This window comes from Mobula birostris, chromosome 8 (assembly GCF_030028105.1).
Source record: "Mobula birostris isolate sMobBir1 chromosome 8, sMobBir1.hap1, whole genome shotgun sequence".
NCBI classification, from domain to species: domain Eukaryota; kingdom Metazoa; phylum Chordata; class Chondrichthyes; order Myliobatiformes; family Myliobatidae; genus Mobula; species Mobula birostris.
Genome location: NC_092377.1, coordinates 137,478,971 through 137,500,563, shown reverse-complemented (window position 1 = coordinate 137,500,563; position 21,593 = coordinate 137,478,971).

Genomic DNA, 21,593 nt, shown 5'->3' with positions numbered 1-21,593 from the left:
CTCGCTTGGGAAAGATCCACCCTGTCATTTCCTCCTCATGCATCATTTCTCATTCCCCTTTACTCTAATGACTTGGCCAAACTTGTTCAATCTTTGTACAGTATGTTCGTGATTTTATCCTAGAATCTACCCAGTAAATTACCTTGGCACATTCTTCAATGCAAGCCTAAATATTGAAATCAAAACTGCATGCAGAATTCTAAAAAAGCTTCTTAATTTTGTACACTTTCCCCATGTAATAAAGACCAATATTCCATTTACTTTCTTAATTATTTGTTGCAAATATAGAATGCTGATTTTTTTTGTACTCAGAACCCCAGATCACACTATAACACCACATTTTTCTCCATTTTCCATACTCTTTTCCTTTCAAAGCAGTACCTTTACTGTTTCTCACAATACACTCCATCTGCCAATGTATCCTGCTCACAATCTGCCATTCCACCTCTTCTTGTATCATTCACAAATTTGCCATGTGGTGCCTTCACCTAAGTTACCAGTATTGCATATAAGTAGATGAGGCCCCCGTGATTGCATATAAGTAGATGAGGCCCCTGTGACTCTGCCAATCTAATCACAGGAGTAAGATAAATCAGCTAGTCGAGCGGTGTAACAACATTGGACTCAACACCAATAAGATCAAAGAACTGATTGTGGACTCTAGAAAGGGTAAGACAAAGGAACACACACCTGTCCTCATAGAGGGATCAGAAGTGGAAAGAGTGAACAATTTCATGTTCCGGGGTGTCAACATCGCTGAGCCCAACCTGTTGATACAATTATGAAGCAGGCACAAAAGCAACTATATTTCATCAGGAGTGTCGCCAAAGACACTCACAAGTTTCTACAGATGTACCATGGAGCGCATACTAACTGGCTGTGTCACTGTCTGGTGTAGGGGGTGGGGGCACTGCACATGAACGCATAAGTTGCGAAGAGGTGTGAACACTGTCAGCTCCATCATGGGCACGAGCCTCCCCAGCATCCTGGACATCTTCAAGGCGCGATGCCTCGAAAAGGTGGCATCCATCGTTAAGGACCCAAGTCACCCAGTTTGTGCCTTCATCTCATTGTTGCCATCAGGGATGAGGTACAGGAGCCTAAAGGCACACACTCCACAATTCGGGTACAACTTCTTCCCCTCCTTCATCAGATGGACATTAAAACCATGAACACTACCTCTACTTTCTCTTTTGTACCACTTATTTAACTTGTTAATATATATATATATATATATATATATATATATATATACTTACTGTAATTCAGTTTTATTATTTTGTACTGCTGTCACATAACAACAAATTTCATGATATATGCTGATAAAATTAAACCTGATTCTGATCCTGGTTCAAATATGACTCATTCATCAAGGCTCTCTATTTTTTGTTAGTTAACCGCTGACCTCTCTAAGTCAATATATTACCCCAACCCTCACCCCATCCCCATGACACATACATTGTGTCCTAAGCAGGCATTATATAAAATGCAGGATTTTATTTAATACCTGCTGGGAAGCCAAATAGATTATCTATACACAGTAGCTACTGTATTCGGTAAACCTGTCCAGCTGCTTGTTAGTGCAAGTATCTAATCAGCCAATCATGGAGCGGCAATTCAATGCTTAAAAGCATGCAGGCACGGTCAAGAAGTTCATTTGTTCAGTTCGAACATCAGACTGGGGAAGAAATTATCAAAGTAACTTTGACTGTGGAATGAATGTTGGTGCTCGAGTGTTAATAATACTACGTTACCGGGGGCGACATGGTACTGTAACGGCCAACTCATTGCTTCAGAGTACAGGCGACTGGGTTGGGTGCCCACCACTACCCATAAGGCGCTTGTACGTTCTCCCCGTGACAGCGTGGGTTTCCTCTGGGTGCTCCGGTTTCCTCCCACAGTCCAAAGGTGTACCAGTGTACCAGTTGGTAGGCTAATTAGTATTGTAAATTGTCCCATGATTGGGCTAGGTTTAAATTGGGGGGTTGCTAGGTGGCGTGGGTCACAGAGCTGGCAGGGATGATTCTGCACTGTAACTTAATCCACTGAGCACATAAAGTTTCCCCTTCATCCATCCTATTGATGCATTCTCAAAGAAATAGCAAATTTGCCTGCCTACTGGATGTATCAAAGACACAAAAACTTTCTTCACCAATAGTTTGTACAAAATAATCAAAAGGACAAGGCTTCAGTACATTGACCCACTGTTGTTACAAGTTCACAATCAATTTCCTTTAGATATTTATACAGTATAATGCAAAGAGATATTTTTCTGCATTAAAAAAAGGTCCAAGAGTGGGTGGAAAGAGATGTTGTGCTGAAATCTAATATGAATAGTTATATCTGCACCAGTTTAATTTCCCTGGCTACTTGAGTTATGGTACGATTTTATATGAAGTGCTAATTGTCAGTTCGTGTTTAACTGAGTATTGTGAAGTGTATGGCACCAGCGTTCTGGGTATTGATGCAAGCCGCGTCAAAGACACTGCTTTTTCTTTCTAAGTTCAAAATATCTGTGGGTGCAGGGATCGTGGCACTCTATTGCTTAAAATATTCACAGCATAATGGCTTTTAATTAAACAATAAGGAGAAGAAGCTGATAACATTCATCATCAGTCTAAACAAGAATGATCTTTTCAATTATAATTTAGTGGACCATTCTTTTGCATAATGATGCAAAATACACTGTCACTCAACTCTCCAAAGTCTGTTTTTATTTTAAACGTCTATCTGTCAGAAACAAATAACTTTGGTTTTGATAGATGAAGACATGCTGATCAAACTGGCGATAATGAAATGGTTCATGTTGTAAATGTCTGTTACCGTGAAGACAACAATATTTTCTATGGGTCAGCGGATCACTGAACATTCCATCATGATCCAAATTGTTTCTTCCTTTCTTGTAGAGAATGCCAATTGTGCTAACTTAGAAAGAATGCGAACATCAATAACTTTGTGCCTTAGTGTGTTCTAGTATAATACATAACTCTTACCAGCGTAACACATACAGAGTTCTGGAGGAACTCTGCAGGTCAGGTAGCATCTATGGAAGGATAATGGGTCTCATCCCAAAACGTTGGTTCTTTATTAATTTCCGCAGATGCTGCCTGGCCTGCCAAGTTCCTTCAGCATGTTGCACATGCAACTCCAGATTTCCGACATCTGCAGAATCTCTTGTGTTTATCACTTAACAGCTTTGATATTGCAAACTTTTGTTCAAGAAACTTTAATTCCTATGATTGGCAGGTCATTAGTCCAACAATGAAGAGAAAGGAAACTCTGCCCAGTCATGCACGGAGAATATTGTATCACACAATAACAGGACCAAGAAACAAGACTTCTGAAGGAACATATGGAGGAAGATGCCAGTCAACAGCAGTCACAGAGATGGATTACCTTTCAATGCCTTTGCAGGAACTAGTAACAACTGTCAGTAAAACCTTGCTGTTCCTGAGGGAACGAACAATGTCACTCCATTATTGCTTTATTTGTATGCGCTCACCTGAAACATTCCAGTAGACTTACTCTATGCAGTCATACAAAATGAAAAAAAAATGATATGAGTCTCTATTTAATATTCCAGAGGAGCTCAGCAGGTCAGGCAGCGTCTACGGAAATGAATAAACAGTCAACGTTTCAGACCGAGATCCTTCTTCAGAAGGGGGAAGATGTGGTTCTAGGCCTGAAGTGTTGACTGTGTATTCATTTCCCTAGATGCTGCCTGATCTGCTGAGTTCCTCCAGCAACTTGTGTGTGCATGTGTTGCTCTGGATTTCCAGCCTCTGCAGAATCTCTTGTGTTTCTACGAGGGGTGATTGATAAGTTCGTGGCCTAAGGTAGAAGGAGTTAATTTTAGAAAACCTAGCAACACACTCATCAGTTAATCATTCATCGGGGGTGATTGATAAGTTCGTGGCCTAGGGTAGAAGGAGATGAGCTATTAACTTCAAACTTTCTGCATAATCACTCAAAGAGTTGAACTGTACGTGCATGTAATGAGAGCTGTGTAACTAACTCACCTCCATCTACCTTAGGCCACAAACTTATCAATCACCCCTGCTGTGGTCACTTTCTGGAGGTCCAAGATCCATATGCTCCACGACCGCTGGACTAAGTGTGTACATGTAGGAGGGGACTATGTTGAAAAATAAATGTGCTAGGTTTTCTAAAATTGACTCCTTCTACCTTAGGCCACAAACTTATCAATCACCTCTCATATTTAATATTCTCTGATAGAACGTATTACAGCCAAATCAGCTAACAAAGGCTGCACATAACCCTACCCACTATATTCAGGCTACAGAGAACAAAGAGACACAGGGCTATGATGAGAATCTCACTTGGTAGAGATTGAATTCAACGGTGTCCATGTTTGTTGCCCTCTCACTCCTAGGTTTGAAGGTTGTGGATTCAAAGATACTTAGAGAGTTTCCTTTCTCTGCATTGTTAGAACAACGCCTTGCCAGACAAAAGAATTTCTATAAAACCTTTTGGACAAATGCCACCATAATTGCAAAATCAAGAGTAATTATGTATTATACTAACTATAGCAAAAATTTGCTGCTGTTCTCAATCATCTTAAAGCAAGACAAAACCTTTCATAAGACATTGGCCATAAGGCATAGGAGCAGAATTAGACCATTCAGCCCATTGAGTCCATTCTGTCATTCCATCATGGCATACCATTCCTCTCAACCCCACCCTCTTGCCTTCACCTCGTAGGCTTCGACACTCTTACTAATCACGAACCTATCAGCACCCTCTTGAACTATACCCAATCACTTGACCTTCACATCTCACAGACTCTCCATGCCCTGGCTAAAGAAATTCCTCCTCATTTCTGTTCTAAAGTGACGTCTTCGTATTCTGAGGCTATACCCCCTGACCCTAGACCTTCTACTATTGGAAACATCCTATCTCCATTTTGACAGGTAACCCACGAGATATTTAGTCATTCCACTGTAATTTTGGGTAAAGGTCACCTGATTATTTGAGTAGAGTTGATGAACCTGAGGGAAAATCACTTTGCATTGTAATGTAGAAACAACTGTGATTAGCAGAAAAAAATTTCAATATAGTCATTGTCATAGTCATAGTCATAGTCATACTTTATTAATCCTGGGGGAAATTGGTTGTTATATAAATGAGGTGAACTTGGTTTCTCGTACTTATGACTGCACGAATAGAAAAATGACCTTGGTTAATCATCGACTACAAGCTAGGGAGTATGCAGATGGTGTGTGTGTGTCCTTTATGCGGCATGTTATTGATTTATTGTCAAATTAAAGAAGTTGGTGGCATTGAACAATGCTAATGACAGCTACCATTGAGCAGCAAACCCCGGCAGGATGATGTATAGCTCAGCCCGAGGAAGGTGAGATGTTGGTGGTCCAACGTGTCGATGCAAGTTGATAACAGAAAGAGACCAGGGAGCTGCAAATGTCTGGAGGTAATAGTAGCTCCAGCTGAAGGCTCTGCTAGAACTAACTCACTGAAAAGGACAGAATTCCAATCACATGTGGGTGGCAGAGAAGGAGTGCCAGGAGTGATGTGTGGCGTGGGTGCAGACTCACCCAGCCCTGAGACACCAGGCAAGGTCATTTGATTCCAAACAATTGGTTTATTGATCAGTACAGAATGTCTCTCTTGTGCTTCCCAATCCCTCTCCTCTCCCCTTTTCCCAACCAAGATTCCCCTCTTCCTGCCCCCTTCCCTCTCTCAGTCCACAATGGAGACCCACATCAGAATCAGGTTTGTCATCACTCACATATGTCATGAATTTTTTTTGTGTTGGTAGTACAATGCAATACATAAAATTCCTACAGTGCTAACTACATTGGGCAGTCTAGCTATATACTGTATACATGTCTAAGATTTTTATACAGTACTGTACTTGTAGCCTCACACCTCTCCATTCTACAACATGCCCCAGGGCCCAATCACTTACTGTGTATGTCTTGCCCTAGTTTAAATTCGCAAAATGCACTATTTTGTACTTGTCTCCTTTGGCCACGCACCCAGTTGACCCAGATCCTGTTGTAACCTTAGACGACCCTTTCACACAAGACTTTTGCACAGTTCTGTAGAAACATTAAAGGAAGGGTGCAATCACTTCTACAAGGAATGAGATGTTAGAAGATGCTATGGCTGAAAATCCAGGTTTTATCCAGGTTTTAGCTCATGTACATTCACATGGGCGGTGGGGTAGAGATACGTCTCTACCAGAGGAGGTGTAAGACACTCGTTTGCCCCGCTAGCCTGCAGGTCACTTTTCAGCAAGCTGTAACACCTGCTTAGCCTCCCGATCAGGGTCCCATGAAGCCATGGGAGCAGGTGGTGGATGGTCGTATATGCAGCTGGTGCATACCACAAGTCCTGGCTACGTGACCACTGATGCCAGGCAGACAATCTTTGAAGAGCATTGATAAAGACACTACCCAGAAGAAGGCAATGGCAAACCATTTCTGTAAAAACATCTGCCAAGAACAATCATGGTATGGAAAGACTATGATCGCCCATGTACTACAACATGGCACAGGACGAGTGAAAGAACATCCACAGCAAATTCAACAAAAACTTCAATACTCCTCCTTGAGAAGACTTTGCTGGCAAATACTCTCACTCAAAGTGAGGCCATGTTTGAATGACTCTGTATGGCTTTGGTCATCTCGTTAAAGAAAAGCATCATTCAAATGGAAAGTTGCACTGAAGATTTACGACAATGTTGGCAGGATTCAAGGACCTGGGTTATAAGAAGAGGCCAGCCAGGAATTTTATAACCTGGAGCATCAGAGACCAAGGGATGATCTTATAGAGCTGCAGAAATTCATGAGGGGCATAGGCAGAATGAATGCACACCATCTTTTACCCAGGGAAGGTGAACTAAAAGCTTAAACAGGTTTAAGGTGACGGGGAAAACTTTAAAAGTGACCTGAGGGACAACTTCTTCATACAAAGGGTATGAGACAAGCTTCCAGAGAAAGTATTTGAGGTGAGTACAATAACAATATTTAAAAGACATTTGGATAAGTATATGTAAACACGAGGAATTCTGCAGATGCTGGAAATTCAAGCCACACACATCAAAGTTGCTGGTGGATAAGTGTATGAATAGGATAGATTTAGACTTAAGAGGGATATAGGCCAAACTTGCCTAACAGTTGTTCCCCAACATAGTCCAACAGGAAAATAAAATAACAAAAGTTGTTGCTTGATGTGTGACAGATGGGAAATCACATGAAATGTACAGGGACAACTTACACTGGAACTTGCCCAAAGTGACAAGGGCAAAATGCTCTTGGAAGTATTCACTTTGGTATTCACCCTGCTGAGTTTCACTCATGTGTGAATGGCTTTCAGAGCTATGAGGTCAGTGGAGGTAAATGGTGCTGAGGTAAACGAGCACGCATCATCTTCAATTTTTATTTCCATATTTCCTTCTGACATATGAGACCATTCAGCCCACTGAGTCTGTGCTGGCTGACAGAACAATCCCTGCGGACTGACTATTTTTTGTTGCAACCTATTAGTTTTACCGCTGACCTTTACTGTGGACAATTCTGCCTTGGCCAAGCTACATACATTTAGGATGAGGGTAGAAACCCGAGCACCCAGTGGAAACCCATTTGGTCTCAGACAGAACATGCAAACTCCACATAGACAGCCTTGGTAGTCAGGACTGAACTTGGGCCGCTGGAGCTGTAGTGATCAGCGCCACCAGCTACACTGGCCTGCCACCTCCAAGCTTACCGAATGGCACTGCAGCCATGAGGGATCTTCTGCTGAGTGAGAACTCGGTTCATGGCCACATTTCCGACTTGTAAACCTTCATCTTGTTCAATTCAAGACCAATTATGGTCTTCTCGCTGAAGGAGGTACAGGAACCTCAGGTTCCATACCACCAGGTTCAGGAATAGCTATTACCTTTCAACCACCAGCCTCCTAGGGTTTGTCAATCTTTGCATAGAGCTTTCATTGATTCTATTATATTTCATTGTTCTACTGTGAATGCCCTCAAAAAATGAATCTCAGCGTAGTATATGGAGACATACACATGTAACGCCCCGGTTAAGATTTTTACTGCTGTGCTGCAAATATTTCACTTAAGCAGGCCTGTAGGAGTGGTCTGTACTGCTCTCAGCTTGTTTGGGTTAGAGCTGAGATAAGACACTTCCTTGTTCAATTCCGGAATCTGCTGTCGGCCAATCAGGATGGTGGAATTAGGAGAATTAAGTGCAGCATACCATCGGTTATTTCTTACCGGGGGGGCCAGTAAATCACACGGTACTCACGCAAACTGGGGTTTGCGTGGGCAAGACATCCCAACTAGTGGATCTGGCGGGACCAAAGTTGCTTACATCCCAGATGTATGAAGCCTGAGAAAGGTGGGTTTCTCCAATGGCTGTTAGCCAGGGGCTAATGAGCTGGTTTTCCAGGGGCGCCCAGTAGAAGGGCTTTCATACATAGATAATAAATTTTACTTTGCACTTTGAGCCACAACCACCTTGCACTGGAATGAATTTCTTTGTTTTAATTGTTGCACAATATATGTATAATTTATGATTTATGGTTTTCTTTTGGATATTGTGTTTCTAACGCTATGTGCCTGTGATGCAGCTGTAAGGAAGTTTCTCATTGCACCTGTGCATATGACAATAAATTCAACTTGACTCAAGAGTGGGCAATATCTGAAGACAGGGTTTTTGAAGTTGTGGAATTAAACGGAAGAGTCGTATAACTAAAGGGCTGTGAAACTAAGGAGTCTTACTTGAAAATATGTCGTGAATCTGGAGTGGATTGAATTGTTTGCGAGGTATAGCTGTCATGCAAAGTTATTGTCTGGTGTGTCTTTTTGTGTGGAACATTTAACTAGCAACATGTGTAACACTTGTGTTTTGCACCCCTCAAGTGCTGTCCCTGTATCTAGGGATGTTCTGAAGGTTATGGTTTAGACCTCCATTATTTCCCCACTTACTTCACTCAGCAAGTGATGACACCAACATACATAACCTGAGTAATTTACCATTTCTAATACACCCTTCAGCAATTTTCAGATATTCCAGGATCTCAAATACATCTTCCTTTGTGGAGTCTCCAAAAGTGACGACAGATCTAATTCCTAGGTGTTTATAGTTTTTTTTGGAATATTGTGCAAAATTTTGCACCCTAAAGCAGGATGTGCTGGCCCTGGAGAAGGTCCAGAGGAGGTTCACAAGAATGATCCGACAAATGGAATGGAAGGAGTGTTTGATCTCTGGGTCTGTAAATGGAAATCAGAAGGATAAAGCGGGGGATGGAAGCAGTGGGGGTAAGGATCTCATTGAAGTTTATCCAATACCGGAAAGTTTAGATAGTGTGCATGTGGAGAGGATGTTTCCATTAGTAAGAGAGTCTAGGATATGAGCTTAGAACTGGGATGAGGAGAAATTTTTCAGCCAGAGTATGGCGAGTCAGTGAAATTCATTGCCACAGTAGACTGTGGAAGACTGCCTAGTCATTGAGTATATTTAAGCTAGAGATTGTTATGTTCTTAATTGGCAGGAGACGAACAATGGGAATAAAAGGGGTCTTTTCTGGTTGCTGATGGTGGCTGGTGGTGTTTCACAGGGCTCGGTGTTGGGGCCATCTTGTTTTGTTTGTTTGTTTATTGATTGATTGAGATACAAAATGGGACATGCCCTTCCAGTCCCTCGAACCACACTGCCCAGCAATCTCCCGATTTAATCTGAGCCTAATCATTGGACAATTTACAATGACCAATTAACCAAAAAACTGGTATGTCTTTCGACTGTGGGAGGAAACCCAGGCGGTCACGGGGAGAACAGCGGTGGGGACTGAATCTGCACTGTAAAGCGTTGCGCGATCCACTATGCTACCATACTGCCCAATATTTCTCGTTATATGTGAATGACTTGGATGATGGAATTGATGGCTTTGTGGCCAGGTTTGCAGACAATACTAAGGTGGGTGGAGAAGCAGACAGTGTTGCGGAAGCAGGGAGTTGACAGAAGGACTTAGACAGATTACGAGGATGGGCAAAGAAGTGGCAGATGGAATATAGTGTAGGGATATGTATGGTCGTGCACTTTGGAAAAAGGAATTAAAAATGTGGACCATTTTCTAAATGGTGAGAAGATACAAAAGTCAGGTGCAAAAGGATTGCAAGCCCTTGTGCAGGATTCCACAAAGGTTAGCCTGCAGATTAAGTCGCTGGTAAGGAAGGCAAATGCAATGTTAGCATTCATTTTGAAAGGACCGGAATATAGCAGCAAAGATGTAATGCTGAGGCTTGATGAGGCATTGGTCAGACCCCGCTTGGAGTATTGTGAGCAGTTTTGGGCCCCTTATCTAAGAAAAGATGTGATGGCATTGGAGAAGATCCAGAAGAGGTTCATGAGAATGGATCCAAGAATGAAAGGTTGAATATATGAGGAGTGTTTGTTGGCTCTCAGCCTGTGTTTGCTGGAGTTTGGAAGAATGGGAGGGGTGATCTTATTGAAACCTACCGAATATTGAAAGGTCTCGATAGAGTGGATATTTCCTTTAGTGGCAGAATCTAGGATCAGTGGGCACGGCCTCTGAATAGGGGGCATCCATTTAGAAGAGAGATGAGGAGAGATGAGAGATGCAATGGGGCTTGGGAGTCCTCGTGTAGGATATCCTTAAGGTTAACCTTCAGGTTGAGTCGGTAGTGAAGAAGGCGAATGCAACGTTGGCATTCATTTCTTGAGGAATAGAGTATAGGAGCAGGAGTGTGATGCTGAGGCTCTGTAAGGCACTGGTGAGACCTCACTTGGAGTACTGTGGGCAGGTTTGGTCTCCTTATTTAAGAAAGTATGTGCTGCTGTTGGAGAGGGTACAGAGAAGATTCACTAGAATGATTCCGGGAATGAGAGGGTTAACATATGAGGAACGTTTGTCCGCCCTCGGACTGTATTCCTTGGAGTTTAGAAGAATGAGGGGGGACCTCATAGAAACATTTTGAATGGTGAAAGGCATGGACAGAGTGGATGTGGCAAAGTTGTTTCCCATGATGGGGGAATCTAGTACCAGAGGGCATGACTTAAGGATTGAAGGGCACCCATTCAGAACAGAGATGCCAAGAAATTTTTTCAGCCAGAGGGTGGTGAATCTATGGAACTTGTTGCCACGGGCAGCAGTGGAGGCCAAGTCATTGGGTGCATTTAAGGCAGAGATTGATAGGTATCTGAGTAGCCAGGGCATTAAAGGTTATGGTGAGAAGGCGGGGGAGTGGGACTAAATGGGATAATGGATCAGCTCATGATAAAATGGCGGAGCAGACTCGATGGGCCGAATGGCCGACTTCTGCTCCTTTCTCTTATGGTGTTACGGTATTTCTTTAGCCAGAGGGTGGTGAACATGTGGAATTCGTTGCCACAGATGCCTGTGGAGGCCAGGTCACAGAGTATGTTTAAAATGGAGGTTGATAGGCTTTTGATTAGCCAGGACATTGAAGGTAACGGGGAGAATGGGGTTGAGAGGGATAATAAATCAGCCATGGTGAGCAGACCGATGGTTGAAATGACCTTATTCTGCCCCTATATCTTATAGTCTCTCTGTACATCAATGATTTGAAAGTCCCTGCCAATTACTCTATATGTCTGACCAAAAGGGACTTCCCAAAGTCAAGATCAGAATCATGTTTATTATCACTTACATAGATCATGAAATTTGTTTTGTGGCATCAGTACAGTACAAGACATGAAAATGACCATGTTACCAAAAAACAAGCAGAAAAGAGGAATAGTGAAGTAGTGTTCATGGTTTCGTGAACCATTCAGAAACCTGAAGACAAAAGGGAAGAAACTGTTCCTTATGCACTGAATGTGGGCCTTCAGGCTCCTGTACCTCCTCCCTGATGGTTGGGATGAGAAGAAGGTATGTCCCAAGTGGTGAGTGTTCTTAACAGTGGATGTGAACTTGCTGGGGCACCACCTTTTGAAGATGTCCTGGACGGTGGGGAGGGTTGTGCCTGTGATGAAGCTGGCTGGGTCTGTAACTTTCTGCAGCCTCATTTGATCCTGTTCCCTGGATCCTCTGTGTCAAGCAGTGGGGCTCTCCAGTGGTATATCTGTAGAAATTTTCAATGTCTTCGGTGGCATACCAAATCTCCTCAGATGACTGGCGTGCCTGCCTCGCGATTTTGTGACTGCATCAAAATGTGGGGCCCGGGACAGATCCTCTGAAATATTGAAGCCCAGGAACCTAAAGCTGCTGTACCCTTTCCGCTGCAGATCCCTCAATGAGAACTGGTGTGTGTGACCTTGACTTCTCCTTCCCGAGATGGATTACGTCACAGTTGCCTGGACTGCTTTGAGTAATGAGCCCAGGATGGGCATTTCCCCATGCTTCCGCTGGAATGTGCCCTTACCCATCTCCACATCACCTGTGTTAACTTTAGAAGATACAGGAGAAGTTATATTAAGGAACAGACAACCCAGATGCCTAAGCTATTAATCTAAGGGCACAAGTCAGAGAGTCGTAGCTGGGAAATGGGCCCATTGACCCAACTTGCCCATGTCAAGCAAGTTGCCGAAACCAATGGTTCCATTTGACTGTATTTGTCCCATACCTATTTAAGCCTTTCCTGTCCATGTGCCTGTTCAAATGCCTTTTAAATACTGTAATTGTATTTGCCTCAACCACCTCCTCTGGCAGCTTGTTCTGTATACTCATACACCACTCTCTGTGTGAAGAAGGCACCCTTTAAATTCTTCCCCTCTTACTTTAAACCTATGTTCTCTAGTTTTGGACTTCCCTATGCTTACTACTCGCCTTATCTACGCCCCTCCTGATTTATACACCTCTATAAGGTCAGACTCCCAAACTCCAGTGAGAAAAGTCCTAGCCTATCCAGTCCCGATGAAGGCACTTGGCCTCAAATGTTGACTGTTTACTTCCGTCCATCGACGCCGCCTGACCTGCCGAGTTCCTCCAGTATATTGTGTGTGTTGCTCAAGATTTCCAGCATCTTCGGAATCTCTTGTGTCCTCTCTTTCCAACCCAAGCTCTCCATTCCAAGTCAGTTCAAGAGCACATCATGAGAGTTGGCTAATTCTGGACTTCATAAAAATTCCACTATCAGTAATGGCAACTGCAAGCCTTCTGGATTGTCATAACACTCAACCAGTTCACTAATATCCTTTATAAAGCCCAAGTGTTAACTAATAACCTTCATCTGGCCTCCCCTATGCATGCTTGCAAACTTCAGCAATGCCATTGTCTCTTGACTTACTCTGAAATGCCTGAGCAGGTACTTTAGCTCAGGACAATTAGAGAAGAGCATCGTGTGTGAACCTTGCCTGCAATACTAACATCCTGTGAAGAGAATTTGGCAAAAAAAAACTCTCACAGCATTTAAGGGGTGAAAACCCTACTTAATTATAAACAGGAAAGTTTGAGTCGTGGAATTTGTTAATGAAACAATTTCCTGTTAATGGTAATGTTGATAAGGTTCTGCCACTTAATGCTAAAGCACTTGAAATGAATGTTTGGCCTCACTGCAATTACTGGGAATCACAGAAGTCTTGGGAACGGCAAACAACACCAGCACAGAAGAACAATAAGAACTCGCCTGAGAATCACTTGAACTACTTGGCAAATTTAACATCACTTAATTAAAAGACACTCATGATCAGATAAACAATTACAATGTCACTGACTTGATAAACACTGACATTATGTACTCCCCTCACTCCAGCTGAAATACTACAGAATGTCTCACTTAATAAAATTTTAATTATAAAAACACTGGCACAAATGTTTATTAATTAAGACTAGAATCAGTGCTATCAATCATCCAAAATTACAGACAGAGTCTCACAACCAGAGACTGGTTTCAGGGTGTGTAATAGTGTTTTCATTGTCCGAGGCAGTGTCTCGGTTGCGGTTCAATAGATTTCGAGCTGACTGATAAAGAACAATATGTTCACTTTCACTGTTCACTTCTCAAGAATCTATCTACCTCTGCTATAAAAATATTCACATACATTGTTTCCACCGTCCTTTAAGGAAGAGAGTTCCAAAGACTCATTGGAAACACAAGAAATTCTGCGGAAGCTTGAGCCCTTGAGTAATGCACATAACATGCTGGAGGAACTCAGCAATCCAGAATCTAAAGGGAAAATGAACAGTCGACATTGTGGGCTGAAACCCTGAAGAAGGTCCAAATGCTTCTTATGCTCTAAGTGGTAAATCTATGCATCATCAAATCAAATCAAGTTTAATAATCATTCAAAGAATGATACAGAGATACAGCTGACTAAGACAGCGTTCCTCTGGGGCCAAGGTGTAAAACATTCAAAGTAACAAGCAAACTTCAAAATAGCATGTGACATTAAAGAATAGTGAGTAACATAATTCAAAATAGCGAGCAAAGAAGCATATTCACTCACTAAAATAAGAATACATATATAGTTCAAGACCCTAACAATTTCTGGCAATCAGTGGTACAGTCCCCCAGTAGTGCACGCAATCCAACCTGTCATTTCACTGCTCAAACATGAGAGGGCAGCACCTATGGGAGAGGCCAAGCCCCAGTCGAGTGCAGCCACCACTCTATAGTGCTTCCACCTCCCTCACCTGGCCTGCAGCAGCAGGCAAGCCCGAGGTTTGAGGCCTTGTTCTCGCTATAACTGAGGCTACACAACTCCCATGTCGACTGTCCCTCCACCAGACGAGGGTAACAAGCCTGCTGCAACATACATCATCTTAAATGGATATTTATTTATTTATTTGATCGTGATTCAGCGCAGAATATGCCTTTTCAGCCACTTGAGCCACGCCGCCCAGTAATGCCCTGATTTAATCCCAGCCTAATCGTGGGCCAATTTACTACCAACCGGTATATCTTTGGACTGTGGGAGGAAACTGGAGCACCTGGAGGAAACCCACACATTCACGGGGAGAACGTATAAACTCCTTACAGGCAGCAGTGGGAATTGAACCCGGGTCACCTGTACTGTAAAGCGTTGTGCTAACCACTACACTACAGTGCCGTCCCTAATTTTTAAACAGTGGGCTCGTACCACCAGGATCAAGGACAATTTCTACCCCACCACTATAAGGTTATTAAGTAGAACAAATTGGCCTCTTGACCTCACAGTCTACCTCCGTATGACCGTTATAATCTTGCACCCTTTGGTTCACCTGCACTACACTTTCTCTGTAGCTGTTCCACTTTAATCTGCTTTGTTATTGTTTTACCTTGTACTGCACCTCAATGCATGGGGTAATGATCTGACCTGTATGTACAGTCTACCGGACAAATGTTTCGCTTTCCCGGGACATATGACCATGGTAAACCAATTCCAATTCCTTGTCGCACACCGTTTGCCTCACCTGGACACCCAGAGTTAGTCCAGATGTGCCTGCAATATAGCCAGCCAGTCTTTATCCCAGTAAGATAACCTTATTTTCTGCAGTAGCCTTTAATGTGTTAAATGTTGTTGGAAACTGGAATACAATATAACCATAGACCCCTCTTTACCCTCTTACATGCAGCACATTCTAAGAACTCCAACAAATTAATTAAATGTGACTTCTACTTCTCAACCTGATTGCCTTGAATTTTTCTAAGTCCCGTGCTGTAACAGGTCTAATACTGTTTTCTGTATGAAAATTTGTTAAGCTAAACAGCCATATTTTTCTGCTTTTTGCCTCCCTCCTTTTTGGAATAAAGTAGTTAAATTTGCCATTTTCCAATCCATCCCTGAACCCTGGGAGTTTTGGAAGATTGAAACTGGCACATCAATTGTCTCTCAATCTTCTTGAAGTCAGTCAGGATACAGAAGCTTGTCAGTCGTCAGTTCCAACTGTTTGCTCAGCACTACTCCCCTGATGATTGTAATCCTCCCAAGGTCCTCCCTCTCTGTCAATTCCTGGTTTACAGCTATTATTGGCATGTTAATTGTATCCACCTCAGCAAAAACTGATGCAAGGCACATGATTAAATCATTTGCTTTCCCTGGTCATTGGCCAGGCCTCCCAGGGATCAGTGGGAATGTTGCAATTTTTAAGCAAGCTTTGAGAACTTCCCTGGTCCTTAACCTCTGATAATCTGTTCCTGCAGCATATTACCCTATAAACATGACTGCTTAGTAGCATCACTTCATCTAAACACAAGTACACAAGACAATAGGAGCAAGAGTACTCCATTAACCCCTACAAAGTGTCCCATCCTTCAATATAATCATGACCCAACCTATGCTGGGCTCAACTTCTCTTCTGAACCAGCTCTTCATCCCCCTCTATTCAGAATCAGAATCAGGTTCAATATCACCAGCATATGTTGTGAAATTTGTTGTCTTTGCCGCAGCAGTACAATACAATACAATACAGATAAAAGTTGTTATTGTTGGCATCCATCTGTCTCGAAGGTCAATGGGTGATGGTGATCATCATCACAAGCCTGGGCAGAAGGTATGGAGATCCTGAGATGCCCAGTTGTCAAAATCCCCCTCTCAAACTCACCAGTGTAGTCCAAAGGAAAGCTTTTGAAGCAATACGTTTGGCACCAGCTTGGCTGCAGGAACTACTGAAAGATTGTTCAGTGATGCCCAGCTGCATTAGGGGCTCCACTCCGGATCTGCCGTCTGGGTTTGGTCCCATAGCCTTCATCTCTCCTGAGGCTGCCCACAAGGCAGTGGGGCTATTTATGCATAGCTGGGGATCCACATGCCGGTGGGCCTGTGTTCTACGTGTGCAGGGGCCAGACCTCCTCCCCGTCCTCCGTAGTTCAGCCCAAGTCCGAAAGGAGTTCAGTTTCTGTGTGTCGCCAGCGAGGGGGCACTACGTGATGCTTGCTGTTGGAGAGGATATGCACTGGCAGGGAGAGACTTACACAGTCAGCTCTCCTTTTCCTGAGACTGCTAGCCACCGGTGGAAGCTGAAAGTGAGAGCGACAAGCACTAACCCACAATGCTACCACAGAAAGTACATCACAACAACCATTTTGGCACCATTACAGTAAATATATATATAGATGTTAAATAGTTAAATTAAATAAGTAGTGCAAAAATAGAAACAAAAAAAAATGGTGAAGTAATGTTCATGGGTTGAATGTCCATTCAGAAATCAGATGGCAGAGGGGAACTGTTGAGTGTGTGCCTTCAGTCTTCTGTAACACCTTCTTGACAGTAGCAATTGGAACAATCAAATTGAATCAATCCACTATTTATCCACCTCCACCTTAATTTCTGCTGACTCATAGGTTATGCTTCCAATTCTATTCTGGTGCGACCTCAAAATCAGAATGAGGTTTATTATTACTGACGTATGACATGGAATTTGTTGCTTTATGGCATCAGTACAGAGCAAGGTAGTCATAGCCGAAGGGTGGTAGTGGGGGTGAGCTCCCACTGCTAAACAAATTCTCTTCATCGCGTGTGTCTCAAACAGCCCCTGACAACCAAGTCCAATTCCTGGCCTTCACGTGTGGCATAGTTCTTATGCCTGGCGGAGCTGTTCTCACTGACAGGAGAAGGGGCAAAGGTGGGTCACTGGCGCCTCAAAACCAGTTGCTCCGGGCAGATGGGACTCGTTAACCACGGACGGTAGCTCATCTGGGAGAGGGAAAACTCCGATTTCAAACCTCCGCTGTCTTGTGGCTATACCCGCTCACGGGAAAGGCTTTGGGAGTAAACCCCGAGGAAAAATCCGGAGTCGGAGTCGAAGGCGGCTGACTGCTCTACCCAGCACCGGCACGGCAACTCCTGAGAGGCTGCTGGCACCAAACTGTATCAGCTTTCGTCGTTCCTTTGGACCTGTCATCAGCATGGAGAGGGGGGTCCCACTGCGTGGGCAACAGACGGATCTCCATATCAACTCTGCCCTGGCTTGTGCCCTGGAGAGACCACTCCCTAGTGACCACCAGAGGCGCAGTACCCATGGTCGACCACGACCGACGCAGGCCACACACACACGCACGCACAGTGCAAGACATAAAAATTACAATAAGTTACAATAAATAAACAGATAAATAAAATGTGGGAAAAGTGTAATAATGAGGTAGAGTTGACGGGTTCACAGATCATTCAGACATCTCGTGGCAGAGGGGAAGATCTCTGGCTGAATCACTGAGTGTGGTTCCTAAGCCCCCACCACAGTAATTGAGGCGAAGGGGTATGTCAATATGATGAGGGTTTTTATTGATGAATGCCACACTCACAACACGCTGGAGGAACTCAGCAGGTTGGGCAGCATCCGTGGAAAAGATCGGTCGACGTTTTGGGCCGGAACCCTTCGTCAGGACTGTAGGGGGAAGGGGTAGAGGCCCTATAAAGAAGGTGGGGGGAGGGTGGGAAGGAGAAAGCTGGTAGGTTCCAGGTGAAAAACCAGTAAGGGGAAAGATAAGGGGTGGGGGAAGGGAGGCAGGGAGGTGATAGGCAGGAAAGGTGAAGAAAGAATAGGGGAAAACACAATGGGTAGTAGAAGGAGGCGGGACCATGAGGGAGGTGGTAGGCAGCTGGTGGAGGGGGCAGAGTGACATAGGGATAGGGGAAGGGAAGGGAAGGGGAGGGAATTACCGGAAGTTGGAGAATTCTATGTTCATACCAAGGGGCTGAAGACTACCCAGCGGTATATGAGGTGTTGCTCCTCCAACCTGAGTTTAGCCTCATCATGTCAGGTTGGAGGAGCAACACCTCATGTACCATCTAGGTAGTATCCACCCCCTTGGTATGAACGTAGAATTCTCATCTTTTTGAGGCACCACCTCTTGAAGTCATCTTCGATGGGGGGGGGGTGGTGCAGGTTATGCCCATGATGGACCTGGCGAAGCCTCCAACCCTCCACAGCCTCTTGCAATCCTGCACATTGGGACCTCCATGCCAGATGGGATGCAACCACAGTATCGATTGATAATCTGTAGAAATTTGCTGGACTCTTCGGTGACATACCTCCTCAAGCTCCTAATGACATATAGACCATGAGACTATAGGACACAGGAGCAGAATTAAGTCATTTGGCTCACCAAGTCTGCTCTGCCATCTTTAAGGAGGGTTCAGAAGAACTTGCAACACTCAGGTCAGTTGAAATTCCTTCCATATATAAGGACTTGGAAGAGGTCTTCAGCAAGGGAAAGCCACACTGACTCTATGACTGTGCAACAGATCTTCTGCCTGGTACTTATCCTCCACTTGGTTGATTAAATGTGTTCCCAGGTCCAGAGAGAAGTGCAATGGAAGAATATGTAAAAGAAGCTCTTACTATGGGATTCATTCAGCTCTCCACCTCACTAGCCGGTTCAGGCTTCTTCTTCGTACTAAAGAAGGATGGGAGCCTGAGGCTATGTATTGATTATGGAGGATTAATTTACATAACAATCAAGAATCATTATCCACTTCCACTCATGAATACTGCCCTAGAGATTCTGCAAGGGGCTGGACCTACAGATTGCATACAATCTGGTCCATATAAAAGAAGGAGTTGAGTGGAAGACTGCATTCAAGACATTGACTGGGCTCTACGAGCACCTGGTCATGTCCTTTATCCCTACAAATGCTCCAGCAGTTTGCATGCCTTTATAAGCCACATGCTCAGGGATACCCTCTGTAAGTATGCCTTCGCCTACTTGGATGATATCTCAATCTTCTTGAAGTCCATGGAGAAGCACGTAGCTCACACCAGGGACACTTTAAAGAAGCTTCTAGACCATGGACTTTATGTCAAGTTGGAGAAATCTGTATTTCATATTTCGAACGTTTCATTTTTTGGTTTCATCATCTCCAACAACAATTTCAAGATGGACCTTACCAAGACCCAGGCAGTCAAAGATTGGTCACAACCATCCAGTGTCAAACAAGTGCAACAATTCCTGGGGTTTGCTAACTTTCACTGGAGGTTCATCAGGAACTTCAGCTCGGTGGCAGCTCCGCTGACGGTTCTAACTAAGAGATCCACAGGCCCCTTTGGGCTACTGAAGCAGAGGCTGTTTTTGCAGAGCTTAAACCGTGGTTCACATCAACTCCCATCTTGTTTTCACCTAAACCAAATCTTCCCTTCTTCATAGATGTGGATGCCTCGGTATCAGAGTGGGTGCAGTTTTGTCTCAACAGTCACCTTCAGACAGTAAACCGCACCTGTGAGCTATCCTCACAAGAGAGAAACTACAACATCGGGAATTGAAAGCTATTAGCAGTTAAGGTGGCCTTGGAGGAATGGTGTCACTGGCTTGAGGGATCAAGAACTCTTTTATTTTCTTGACAGGCCACAAGATCCTGGCTTACATTCAGGAGGCCAAGAGACTGAATTCCAGGCAGGCCAGGTGGTGTGTTTTCTTTAAACTTTTTAACTTTGTCCTGATCTATTGATTGGGGTCAAGGAATTGAAAACCAGAAGCTTTATTCCTTCAGTTCGACAAACCTGAAGGCGAGGAGCAACTTTCCTCCGTTTTACCCCAGACGAAGGCGATAGTGCCAATCTGTTAGGGAATCAGTGAGTTTGTTTGCAAGGCCCGAGGCACTGGGGAGTCTCCTAGGGATGGTCCAAGAATGACCACTCACCCAGGAACTGCCAGAACCCTCCAGTTCATCTCGAGAAGGTGTTGGTGGCCTGGAATGGTGAAAGAGGTTTGTGTGGTGTGCACCCGGAACAAGGATCCCCGTACCCAACCTTAAGGGCGCCTCCATCCTCTGTCTGTTCCTGACAGAACATGGGCGCATATCTCCATGGACTTTGTCACGGGTCTTTCATTTTCTAGTCTTCAGAGTAATTGTCGATTGACATTCAAAGACCTGCAGATTCATTGTCTTGGATGGCTGAAATTGTCCTGGACCAGATATTCAGAATCCATGGTTTTCTGGTGGACATAGTCACAGATTATGGTCCACAATTCACATCACATTTCTGGAGGGCATTTTTCAAGCTGATTGGTGCAACAGCAAGTCTTTCTTCTGGGTTTCACCCGCAGTCCAACAGCCAAAGGGAACGGCTGAACCAAGATATAGGACGTACTCTAAGATGTCTGGTCTCTGAAAGACCAGATGAGTGGAGCAACCATTTGATGTGGGCAGAGTTCACCCACAACACCTTATGGCGTTCGGCGCACCGAATGTCCCCTTTCAAATGCCAATTTGGGCATTAGCTGCTACTCTTCCCTGAGCAGGAGGCCAGGACTGGAGTTCCTGCCGCTAAAGATCTCGTCCAATGTTGCAAGGAGAAATGGACTCGGGCAAGGGAGATTCTGTTAGCCTCTACCCGGAAGGCTGAAATAAAGGCTAATTTCGAGAGAAGACCTCATCAATATCTCTCGTCACCAACAAAACACCTTCACTCCTGTATTTGTCTCCCCTTTAGATTCTGCTCCCCTGTTACACTGTGACTCATTCCACTGACTGCAATTTTGTCCTGTCATCTGCCTGTCCTTGATAGATAGATAGATAGATATACTTTATTAATCCCGAGGGAAATTTGGTTTCGTTCTTCCTGACAGTCTCACTATACACTGCCTCTGCTTGTAAACCAACTGGCCTCTCCTCAACCCTATCACTCAGTTTCCCACCCCCTGCAAAATTAGTTAAAACCCTTCCCTTTCCCTCTCATGACAGTCACCCAGGTACCGGCCTCCTGTAACT